This window comes from Lissotriton vulgaris, chromosome 7 (genome assembly GCF_964263255.1).
Source record: "Lissotriton vulgaris chromosome 7, aLisVul1.2, whole genome shotgun sequence".
Lineage (NCBI taxonomy): Eukaryota > Metazoa > Chordata > Amphibia > Caudata > Salamandridae > Lissotriton > Lissotriton vulgaris.
The window spans coordinates 207406342-207418849 of record NC_141695.1 but is presented as its reverse complement, the minus strand read 5'-3'; positions in this window follow the sequence as shown (position 1 = coordinate 207418849).

The following is a 12508-nucleotide window of genomic DNA, read 5'->3' as shown; positions in this document are numbered from 1 at the left end:
TAGGTCGGGAGTGTCAAGGAAAGGTTTCAGGTTTCTAAGGTAGCTCAGGTGAAATCTGGCAGTTTTGGCCATCGAGTTGATATGGCCATGCATGTTCAAGCTGCTGTCTAGGGTAATTCCAAGGGATTTAGCAGAGTACACAATGGCAGAGGAGCAGTTAAGCGCTGTGATAGCCTTGATCCATTCTTGAATGTCTGGATTGGTTTTGGGTGGTGAGATTAGAAGGAACTCGGTTTTTTTGCGTTGAGTTTGAGCTGGTTAGAGGTGAGCCAGTGAACAGTCAGCTTCAAGGCCACATTCAGGCAGAGCAAGTCCTCAGGAGAAGTGATTTTAATTTAGATCTGTGTGTCGTGGGCATACATGTGGTAGGAGATATTGGCGTGCATAGCACCTCTGAGAGCGGTTCAAGGTAAAGATTGAAGAGGGTAGGAGACGGGGTTGATCCTTGGGGGACTCCAACCGTGATCGGAGAGGAAGCGGATAGATTGTCGTTGATCAGGAGTCTCTGTGAGCAATTCTGGAGGAAGGACCTAAACCATTCAAGAATGGTGCCATCCGGGCCATCTTGAGTTTGAGGCGTTTAAGGAGTGTTTTGTGGTTAACCATTTCGAAAGCTGAGGATAGGTCAAGGAGGATTAGGAGATAGGATTTGCCTTGGTCAAGGGCTTGGGAGACATCATCCACGATGTGGAGGAGGGTGGTTTCCATGCTGATCTGAAACCGGTTTGGAAGTCAGCTAGTAGGTGGAAGTTAGTGTTGTGTAGGCTCAACTGCTGTTGCACACATTTCTCCAGAACTTTAGCTAGGAGTGGGAAATTAGAAATAGGACTGTAGTTGTCAGGGGAAGCAGAGGAAGCAGGATCTAGCATAGGTTTTTTGAAGTTTGGGATGACTTGGCCTGCTTTCAGAGAGTCAGGTATCGATCCCTGTAGGAGGGAAGCGTTGATTATTGCAGTTCAAGAAGGGATGATAGCCTGAGAGGTGGCGGCTAAGTAGTTAGATGGGAGAGGATCATTGAAGTGATTGCTAGGGTTTAATAGCATTTTCAAGACATTTTCGAGTGTTTGTCACAGTTTTGAAATTGGACCAGTGCGCTTGGTTTTTGGGTGAAGTCTGGGTGGGCAGCGCGGAGTGAAGAGGTGGAGCCGGCAGAGTTTGGGAGTAGGTTGTGGACTTCAGTTCCTTTCCTAGGGCAGAGTTTTTGTCGCAGAAGCAGGAGGAAAATTCCTCGCATGATATTAGACATGAAGGGGTTTCTTTGGAGGTTTTTGCCAGTTTGTTGGATTGATGTTTGACCAAATAGAATAGCTTGCAAGGTCTATTCTTAGCGTTCTCCAGTTCTGTTCTGAAGAATTCTTTTTTAGAGTTGAGGATTTTCGTATTGTCGGCATTTATGGCCTGGCGTAGAAGTTTTAGATGGGCTGCTGACGGGTGCTGTTTCCCATTCCGTTCTATCTGCCAGAGGGATCTCCTCTCTTTGTTGAGGGATCCATTGAACCAGGGGTTCCTGTATTTGATCTGTTTTTTTTTAGTTTTAGCGGAGCAAGGTCATCGAGAATGTTGGATATAGTTGTGGAATAATGTTCAGTGAGGTTGTCTAACGTGGCGAAATGGCGGGGGGGGGCGGGTCAGTTTCACAGCAAGCAGCCAATTTCTCGTGATCAAGGTTCTTGGTGTCTGTAACTCGTTTGGGAATCATGGGTTGCCGTGTCCATGTATTTTAGGTGCCAGGCAGAAGGAAAGTGATAGCGTGGTTGTCAGACCAATTGCATGGATCTATGGAGATGAGTTTGACAGCAGATTCCTTGGTGATGATCCAGTCTAGACTGGTGCCTTTCGAGTGAGTGGGGAGACAGCAGGCTTGGGTAAAGGCTTGGTTGGCCAAGAAGTGTCTGATGGCGTTGGCCTGAGGGTCCTTGGGGTCGGTCCAGTTGTAGTTGAGGTCATCAAGGAAAATGTCATTGGAGTTATGGGAGGCCTTGGCTGTGATGTTTTCCATGAGGTAGTCAGTGAAAGTGTCATTCATGCCTGGGGAGTGCTAAAAGATGTGCGGTCTGCACAGTGGGGTGGTGTTGCTGCAAATGGAGAGTGCAAGGTATTCGCAGGAGTCGGTAGGATCAGCCAGAAGTTCAGATCGGTAGATGCAGGCAATGCCTCCCCTCTTTTTTTGATTGCCTGTCCAGTCTTACGATGTTGTAGTTGGGCGGGACTAAGAAGTCTAGGCAGGGCGATGAGGATTCATTTAGCCAAGATTCAGTCAAGATCGCTAAGTCCGAGTTTTGGCTCAGGATAAGATTGGCGACATCAGAGATATGCTTTATCGATGAGCGGCAGTTAATTAGGAGTCCGGATAGAGGGGGGTCAGAGTGAGTGACGTGAGTAGGGGCAGAGGTGGGAACTAGCGCTAGGATACTATTGAGCACTCCTCTGTTGCAGAGGGTAACTGATGTGTTGGGGTTGGTTGCAACCGTGCAGATAGGGTGTTCGTCACTCAGGTCAGTAGGGCATGGGGTTATCAGGGCAGATTCGTAGCTAATGAGGTCTACAACTTCTTCCTCCGTGAGATCTAGAGGGCAAGGCATTACAGGGGTAGGTTTGTAGGTAAGAAGGAGGGCCAGAACTTCTTCCTCCGAGAGCTGACAAGACTGCTTGCAAAGGCACAGGTGTGTCAAGGATAGCGGTAATGAGTGGAGGAGGGGCTCGGCAGAAGAAGGGGGGGGGGTAGAGCTTTGCAAGAGCCTGAGATTCGAGAGAGAGAGTTCAGTGAGGTGCAGGAGGTTCTTTAGGTCCAGAATAAAGTTGTAGATGCTCAAGGTTAGTTCGGTAACTCTGCGGTGGAGAGTATCAATATCCCTATGAATGAATGAATGAAATTAGATTTCAATAGCACGTATCCACCCTGAGGCCTCGTAGCGCTAAGAGGGATGCTCTTGCAGGCAGAGGGCCGATGGTAGGGGAGCGATTCTGATGGAGTGTGCTGTTAACCTAGTAATGAGGCTAGGTCGACCAGTGTCATGAGCCCTTGCTGGGGTTTCAATATGTGTGTGATTTAAACTGCAGAACAATACACAAAAAACATGTAAACAAAAAACAAATACAGAAATTATGAAATATTTTATTTAATTCACAAACAAATATACAAAATTGGAAATTTAATGGAAAGGGTGGCACTTTTCAAAATGTGGTTTTATTTCTAACATATAAAGTGATATGGTAGGCTCGAACATATCACTTTGTATTTTTGCGATTAGTGCAGGCTCTCTCTTTGCTAGCGATGCTCCAATTGAGGCAACCAATCATTCATACTCAATTCTGTTCACTGTACTTGCACTGCTCCATGAATCAAGTTGCAGATACCAGCTTAATTTTCAGACTCCAATTACAAATTCTTCCACATTTACAGAGGGTTTTAACATTTTCAATGTTAAATTCAGATTTTTTTCCAAATACTTTATTCATCTGATGATATTATTTAAGTTTCTATACAGTCGGTGACCCCCGCTCCCATGAGTAGGCATCTCGGACCCTCATTGGTAGACTCCAGGTGCAAAAAGACTGCCAGGAATTTCCTTGTGTCAATGAAGTGTTCCATCATTTGTTAAACTGCCCGCATGAGCTCCAAAATGTACCTTGAAAGAATGGATTTCACCCGATGTTCCTCAATATGGGTCATATGCTCCAATAAGTCTTAACCATAACCCTATGATCCACAAAGTTGCCTCACATGTTTTAGTCCCTGTCAGAACACCTTTCCTCATCCCCTCATCTGTTGCCCTTTCCTTCAATACTTAACATCTTTGTCTGATAGGGGAATGGAGCTGTTATATTTTGTTGTTGACATGAGGTGGGGTTAATGGGGAGATGTTGATGTACTCTAGGAAGGGTAGTTATTACACCATGGAACAATCAAGGCAGCTGTCACCTCATCTGAAAAACCGCTGCCAACGAACCCCCCGACTTGGCGTAGAACCAACATTAGGATGCAATTGCGTCTTTTACTGCATTTTGGGACTTCAGCTATGCTCAATTGTTTTTCCTTCTTTATTTTAAGGCAGGGACTATGATAAATTGGATACATAGTCAGTCAGTCAGTAATTCTTTATTCGATCCAATAAATAAGATCATAAAAGCACAGATAAAAATGACATAAACCAACATAAAATTCCAATTCATTTCACATGTTATAAGATTGTTTTTGTGAAATTCTGTGAAAGGGCATACTGTACAAGAGAAACCAGGGTGTATTGCACAAGTTTATATATAACATTTAATTTTTATCTTTAACTAGTCATAAAAATCAGTGAGTAGATAAAGTGTTGAAGGGTGCTACATTTTTTAACCCCACTGCTTCCTCTTTTTTATGCAGGCCCATAAAAACGTTGCTAACGATTTTGTAAAATTGTAACGTTTTAAAATCAGGACAATGTAGTCATTCCTTTCTTTCTTGTAAAGTCCTCAGAACAAGACTAGATGCAAATCAGATTGTGTAGAAACTCCAAATCATGATCATTTAGTGTATGGCTCGCAACCAATTAAGGAGACCGGAGCAGTTTTACAAAGAGATGCTGTTGCTGTTCACGTTGCCATGACTATGGGCATCATGCTAATTTCGCGTATCAATGATATACAGAAGTGTGGCTACCTGTACAGCGGTTCGTTCACTGGGCAGCATGATGCGCATGCGCATGCGTCTGATTGATTGATTGATTCAGCGGCGTAGCTAGACCTTTGGCCGCCTGTGGTGGTCCCTGCCTTGGCTACCCCCCAAAACTCGTGTCGCCCGAGGGGGACTCCAACCCCATTGATTGGTGATAGCACATGATACCTCGTTTTGCTCAAACTAAAAACGGACAGTCATCACCACAGTTAATTCAATCCGTCCTCCGTGTTCGCCTCGGACACAAAACAGTGGAGCAGTGCCATCTAGTGGCTTAATTAAGACATAGCGCCCTGCCAGGCGCTCGAACACACAGAGAGGACACTCCTGCGAGCTGTCACCACCTTCACTGTCAGGTGAAATGCAACCCCTCACAAACACTGCTCAGCACGCCCGCCGCTCAGGCGCCCCTCTCCACACTTTTTAAGCCTCGTCAGATCTCATCAAGCCCGAAAGTAAAAAAGCCAAAGAAAGCACCAAAATCGGTCTGAAAAGAGAAGGGCGTGGCGGCGACACATTACTGAGAGCAAATTGGACACCGTTGAGTTAAATGCCTTTCAAGCTAAATGTACAATAATTAGAATAATACATCAGTTTAGAAATTTCTGCAGAGACAACTGCATTGGATACTGTGATACATTTGTGTGAAACGAGGTGAGTGTGCCAAAAATCTGACAACTGAACACTGGTAAAAAATCAGGGGGGAGAATGAACCACTTGTCCTGTATTTCCAGGGTCTATGATAACGTGGAAGGAACCACCATTGTAAACAAGCATTTGCAATGCAATAGGTCTCGCCTTAGGAAAGTTGGAGCTATTGGTATGGTAAATGACACATTTTTTATTTATGTGTTTTTTTTTAAATAACGTAATTAATAGCTTTGTCATTTACAATGCCAATAGTTATAACTTTCACAAATGTGACACCTATAGCATTAGTAATGCAACATGTTTTGTATTTACGTGACTTACATGTGTTGATATTACAAATAAAAATGGCTTTTATTTCTTTTGAATAATTAATACTTAAAAGTGATTCTAATTTATAATGGCAATAGCTTAAACTTTTGTAAATAACTTTTGTGAACATTATGTTTAGTGTATTTTATTGTGACGAAAATCCAAGAACAGAAGTGAAATATTAACATCTTTTTGTGACATTTGTAATAAAGCTTGAAACATTGAGAGAACATATTTGAACCAGTGATGCTGTGGTGGTGCTGAGTGATGCAGTGGTTGCGCTGAGTGATGCAGTGGTTGCGAGTGCACTGACAGCTGGTGGTGTGTGCCTGGCTAATGATGTGGTGGTGTCCCCGAGTGCTGTGGTGGTGTCCCCAAGTGCAGTGTGGTGTCCCCGAGTGCAGTGGTGGTGCCCGCAAGTGAAGTGGTGGTGCACCTGAGTGGTGTCCCAGAGTGATGTGGTGGTGTCCCAGAGTGATGTTGGAAGGTGAGATTTTTGATCGATTATCAGATCACCCTGACTCCTATCTCACTTAAGTCTTTTGGATCGATTGTTGACTGTCATTGAGTAAAAGGCAAACCCTACATAGGTCAAACCAGCCCAAACTGACACAACTCTAAAGAACCACTTACTATGGATAAGTTTAAAGATTTATTATAAAGCCAAAATTAGTTGCAGGTACAAACATCTCAATTTAAGATTCAACAGATACACAGGCAGTAAGATGAACATGAACTCTCTGAGAGATCTTAATCAGCAGAAGAAAACTACCAAAACCAATTCAAAAATCAGTAAGTTAAATATCATCGACCCAAGATGAATCTTAGGCGTCATTTACAGAAAAGAAACGAATCAGGTTAGACTGACCCTACACTAGACTAGATGACATCCCTACTTAGCAAGTTCTTTACCTAAAAAGGTGTCAGCCGTTTTGACTTCCAAAGAAGTTCAATCTCTCTCTCTCTTAGTCTTAGATGGAAAACCTATGCATTGTAGCAGTAACCTTTCTGCCTACCCATCCGCTCTCTAAGGGTCCTCAGGCCATCTGCTCTGCCTCCTCCCCAGGGCACTGTCCCTAATACAGAATCACAGTATGGGTGGAACGCCCCTCTGTGACGCCCACCACGTACACAATTCACGTGGTCTCGATTCTGGTTTTTTCCATAGTTTCGCTTCTTTGGGCCGTCTGTTAAAGTTGACCTTGCTTCCCAGGCTCCGTCTCCAGCGTGCTGGTACCCCCATGACATTCCAGTAGACTCCTCCAGACCCGAGCCTATCTCCTCGAACAGAGCTCTATTCATCAAGCTCTTTGGTTGGTACCCCCCTCGCACCTGCAAACAGACACTTCGAAGCAGGGCCCCAAATTCCAAGCTCCCCTTATCAGGCTAGGCCATAAAACTTCGACCAGCATTGGCAATTTATTTTAACGAGGCTTGACTTTTAACTAGCACGTGCAGATCAAAGAAGACACTTTATCTCTCCAGGCCTACTAAATTACGTGCAGTAGCCTGCACCCTGTGAACACTTATTTCTTAACTTAAAATAATATGCTAACACACCACTCTCTAGTTATACAAAACACATCTATAAAACATAGCCTTTAACATATAAGCAAAATCATTGAATAATATTGAATCCACGTTACGTGAAAGATGCAATGGTACATTTCGTTTTTATACAGTGCCATGTGATCTGCACGTTTCTTCATTTTGTATTTTACATCCTTCTTCATTTAGCAGCGACATAACATGGAACCTGATTAACACATCTAACATTTCTAAGCATTTCCACACATTTCTATATTAGCCCACACTCCATATGTGCTCTCTATATCTAAGACGGAAGTCCTCATCCTGGGCTCCTCGCCCTCCGCCTGGGACGACTCCTGGTGGCCCCCCGCCCTGGGCACCGCACCCAAACCGACGGACCACGCACGCAACCTGGGCTTCATCCTGGACTCCTCCCTCTCCATGACCAGGCAAGTCAACGCCGTCTCCTCGTCGTGCTTCAACATCCTGCGCATGCTTCGGAAGATCTTCTGGTGGATCCCCACAGAGACCAGGAAGACCGTCACCCAGGCCCTCGTCACCAGCCGACTGGACTACGGCAACGCACTCTACGCCGGAACCACCGCCAAGATCCAGAAGAGACTCCAGCGCATCCAGAACGCCTCAGCCAGACTCATCCTCGACATCCCACAACACAGCCACATCTCCGGACACCTAAGAGACCTGCACTGGCTCCCGGTCAACAAGAGAATCACCTTCCGCCTCCTTACCCACGCACACAAAGCTCTCCACGACCAAGGCCCGAGCTACCTCAACAACCGCATCAACTTCTACGCTCCCAAACGCCACCTCCGATCCGCCAGCCACGCCCTCGCCGCCGTCCCACGCATCAGCAGAGCCACCTCAGGAGGAAGGTCCTTCTCCTACCTGGCGCCAAGACCTGGAACTCCCTCCCGGCCGTCCTGCGCCTGACCCAAGACCACCTCTCCTTCAGGAAGAAGCTCAAGACCTGGCTGTTCGAGCAGTAACGGCACCCCCCCCCCCAAGCGCCTCGAGACCCTATGGGTAGGTAGTGCGCTCTACAAATGTCTTTGATTGATTGATTGATTGATTGATATATCTAACAAAGCAATCGTGAGTAAATGCGGATACATATTCTCATATATCTAGTTACCTTAGCTAACTTTACGCAACTGGTTTGTAAATATGGCGTATTCATACATTTCATTCAAAGTGCGCTCTCTCAGTTCCCCCCTTTGATGACCACTAGGGGTCATCACCAGTACACCAATTTGAATGGATCAAACAGAACTTGTTGCAAGGCTCCCTCTTTTTATCGCCTCTAGAGCCCTCAGACTCCTATACTGATGATCTTGCATAGCAGCTAACCTCTGCTCCTGTTGTCTCATAGACCTTTGCAATCTGTTCGACCTATACCATTTGTACAGTCTCACTAAACCCCACAATATGATTACGCAAATCACAATTATGATGATAGGCTTCAGAATATACCAGACAAAACTCTTCCCGAGATTGGCAAACCAACCTCCAACTTTACCCATCCCATGACCTACTTTTTCCCAGACATTTACCCTTGTTAGGTCCTCAATTTCTTGATGTATCTTTGTAATATTCTGTATGCCCTTCTCAAGAGTTTTTGAGTTGTCTGGAATGTAAGTGCAGCATCCCTGGACCTTCAAAGCCTTACAGACTCCGCCCTCTTTTGCTAGCAGAACGTCTAAAGCAAGACGGTTCTGAAGAACCATTGCCCTTATCGTTTGCATCTCCCCTTCTACCAGCATTAGTGATCTTGCAGTACTTGCGGACAGTCTGTCTACAACTGTAGCCAGTCTCCTGATTTTGACATCATTAAGTATCAATCCTAAAATAGGAAACATAGCACCAAATACATCTCCAACTACCTCAGCGTCACCTACATCTCTTTTCCCCCTTGCTGAGGCTTTTCCCTCTATGATCTCTAAATCTTTTGCATGATATATTTTGGGAAAAACAATTGCTAAATAACATGAACCGTACCAATTGTCAGGCAGTTTCACGTAAGCATTTCTTCCACATACAAAATATACATTAGGAATCACTTGCATTCCCTTTAAGAAATCCTTGGTATAGTATTCTAATCGAAAAGCATGTTCACAACTAACTTCACCTACAAACACACTCTCATAATATGTTTTGCTTCTGTGTAGGCATAACTTCCCTTTCTGTGTTCTAAAGCTATTGGACCATTACTACCCTTCCTTTTGTGGGCCTTCTCCTCCTCGGTCCAATCTGTTTTCCACTGTCCTGACATTTTCAGAATCTTTTGCCTTCTGTAACGGTCATCAACTTGCCCTATAAACTTTTTCTCAATCTCTGATACTTTGCAAGTCAGATTGTTTCTGCGTGCATATGAAGTATCCAGTGTATCCCAAGGAAAGAAGAATTTCGCCAATCTATCTTCCTTCTTGTAATAGTCCCACTTGTTCATCTGTTTATAGTTCGGGACTTCTGGTAACACTGAATCATAATTCGAGAAATAATACTCAAACCCATCTCGTCCATAAAATATACTAAGCAATAAACTACATGTAATCCCATAAGTCAATGGTAGATGATGATACCGAATGCCTTCATCTACAGAAGCCGGCAATTGCATGCAGACATAGCAATCCTTGGCCTCCATGACGTCAATGTATTCGTATAACAGTTTGGCATAAGCGTTGGTTTTAAAATTGCCCTGTGACTCATCTACATGTAACCTACGGGCCTCTGCTGCCAGCAACGCTTTCTCCTGAATTGCATTGTCCTCCTCCTCTTTCCCAGCAACAGCAGGTTTTGATGTCGCTACAGGCTTTACATCTGTTGCCTTTGTTATACTCGCATGTCCCACTATGTATGATACAGTAACTACTATGACTATAAGGGAAATCACTACTGCTATAAGTGTGCCTACTATGCATTTTGCCTTGCGATTCGGACCACCGGCCTCCATGTTATCAAACAGTGTAGTTTCTTTCTGAAAAGTCTCTTTTGATTTCTTCACTCTGCTTTCATTTCGCTTTCTCAGTCTGTTAACCACACTTGGAAGCTGATAAAGTCCTTTTGCAATTCAGTCTCTTTAATTTCAACAACAGACAACCCTAGCCCTTCTCCATCCACTAAATGAAATGTCCCTAAATTTTTTTCTTCTTCCACTAGGCGCTAGGTTATCTTCTCTCTCTGGCTTATTTACAAAGTTTTTAGGTATCTACAATAATTCTTGTTCCAGCGCCTCTAATAGCATATTCCAACAATTCCAAACGAAGGATGGTTTCCTCATGCTCTGGTACTGGGTGACCCAAAGTTGGAAATTCTAATCTGTTCAGCACCAGGTCTTTGATCCTGCTTAAATACAGAGGGACGGGGAGAGTGAACGTTAACAACCCTTCGGTCTCAATTCCAGGTGTCAACAGTCTTACTTCCACCGTTACGATTGATCAAGGTTGGTCACCTGCACCTCCCTCACCCTCCCGGATCTCTGTCCCCAAGACATCTGCCGCCAAGTAGGTCCACTCAGGAGTGGCGTTTCTTCTGCAGGGCACACGTACCCTCCTTGATCTTCTTGGACCCTCAGAGTCTGAGTCCACTGCACCTTCGTCTAGGTCTGAGTCTTCAGAAATCGGAACAAGAGTTCTCTCTGGATTGGCTCTCAGGCTTGGCCTTCTCCTTCTTTCCGGCCAGCTAGACTCTCCTCTCCTTGTTCTCCTGCTCCTTGTTCTTGCACTCGACTCTTGACCACTTGCAGCTTGATCAGTGTCTGATTCGTACTCCCAGGTACTTTCTCCTTCTGTGGCAACTTCAGTTTCACTGGTGTATTGACCGTCCTCGGCCTGGTCAGACACGCTCCCAGTTTCTTCATCCGAGGGAGGAGCTGTTTCTTCCGGAGGTGCTGGAACTCTTCGGGTGTGTGAGGCGTGGATACAGTTGGGCAAGCCTCCACACTTCACTGCAGTGTTCGTTACCAGTATGATCTGGTAGGGCCCACGCCAGCGCACGTCTAAGCAATTCTTCCTTACGTGTTTCTTCACCACGACCCAGTCCCCAGGGCACAGGTCGTGGCACAAATCTTGAGACGATGGAACTTCAGCGGCCTGCACCTGAAGGGACACAGAATGAATGGCGTCAGAGAGTCCCTTACAATAGTCCAGGATCAAATCAGCTGTGATGTTCAACAGTGCTGTAGTTGGAACTGATGGCAGTCTCATAGCCCTCCCCATTAACACCTCATGTGGAGAGAGACCTGTCCTTCTGTCTGGTGTGCTACGTATGCTCATAAGGACCAGTGGCAGTGCATCAGGCCAGCTCAAGGATGTCGATGAACAAACTTTGGCAATTCGGGACTTAATCGTGCTGTTGATCTGTTCCACAATCCCTGAAGCTTCTGGTCGATAACTACAATGCAGCTTCTGGTCTATATTTAGGGCTGAGCAAAGCATCTTCACAATTTCGCTGTTGAAATGTGTTCCCCTATCTGATTCCAAAGAGGCCGGCACCCCGAAGCGCGGTATCAGTTCTCTAAGCAACAATTTTGCTACTGTGAGTGTGTCACACCTGCGTGTGGGGTAAGCCTCAACCCATCTGGAAAAAATACAGACAATCACCAGGACGTATCTGAGGCGGTTACACCTTGGCATTTCAATAAAGTCTAATTGCATCCTATTGAATGGCCCCCCAGACCTCCCTATGTGACTCAATGTGACTGGTGTTCTCTTTCCCACATTTAGTTGTTGGCAGATCACGCAACGTTGACACACTGCTTCTGCCGCTACTCTAAACTTGGGGTTGTACCAGGTTTGCCTGAATACCCTCACCATAGCATCTCTACCTATGTGTGCTGGCCCATGTATTCTCCTTGCCATTGGACTAAGTAGTTCGTTTGGTAATACTGCTCTCCCATCTGCGGAGACCCAAAAGTCCATTTCACTCTTTGTGCAACCTGCAGTTTCCCATGTCTTTTTCTCGAAGTCAGGTGCATTCTCTTGTATACATTTCAACTCATCCCAAGTGTCTACAGTTTCCAACAACATTGTTAACTCGGTCCTTTCCTGAATCCCACTCACTTCCACCTCTGTAAAAAAATATACTTGTTCTGCACAGTAGCGTGCAACCTCGTCGGCATACCTATTGCCTTGCGACACAAAATCGGTGTTTTTAGTGTGAGCTGTGCATTTTACAATGGCAATAGCTGCCGGACCTTGTAATGCTTCCAACAATAGTCGAACAAATTCCCCATTACGGATAGGTGAACCTGAAGAGGTCATGTAACCTCTTTGAGACCATAACTGCCCATAGTCATGAACTACCCCGAAACCATACTGGCTATCGGTGTAAATGGTGACTCGA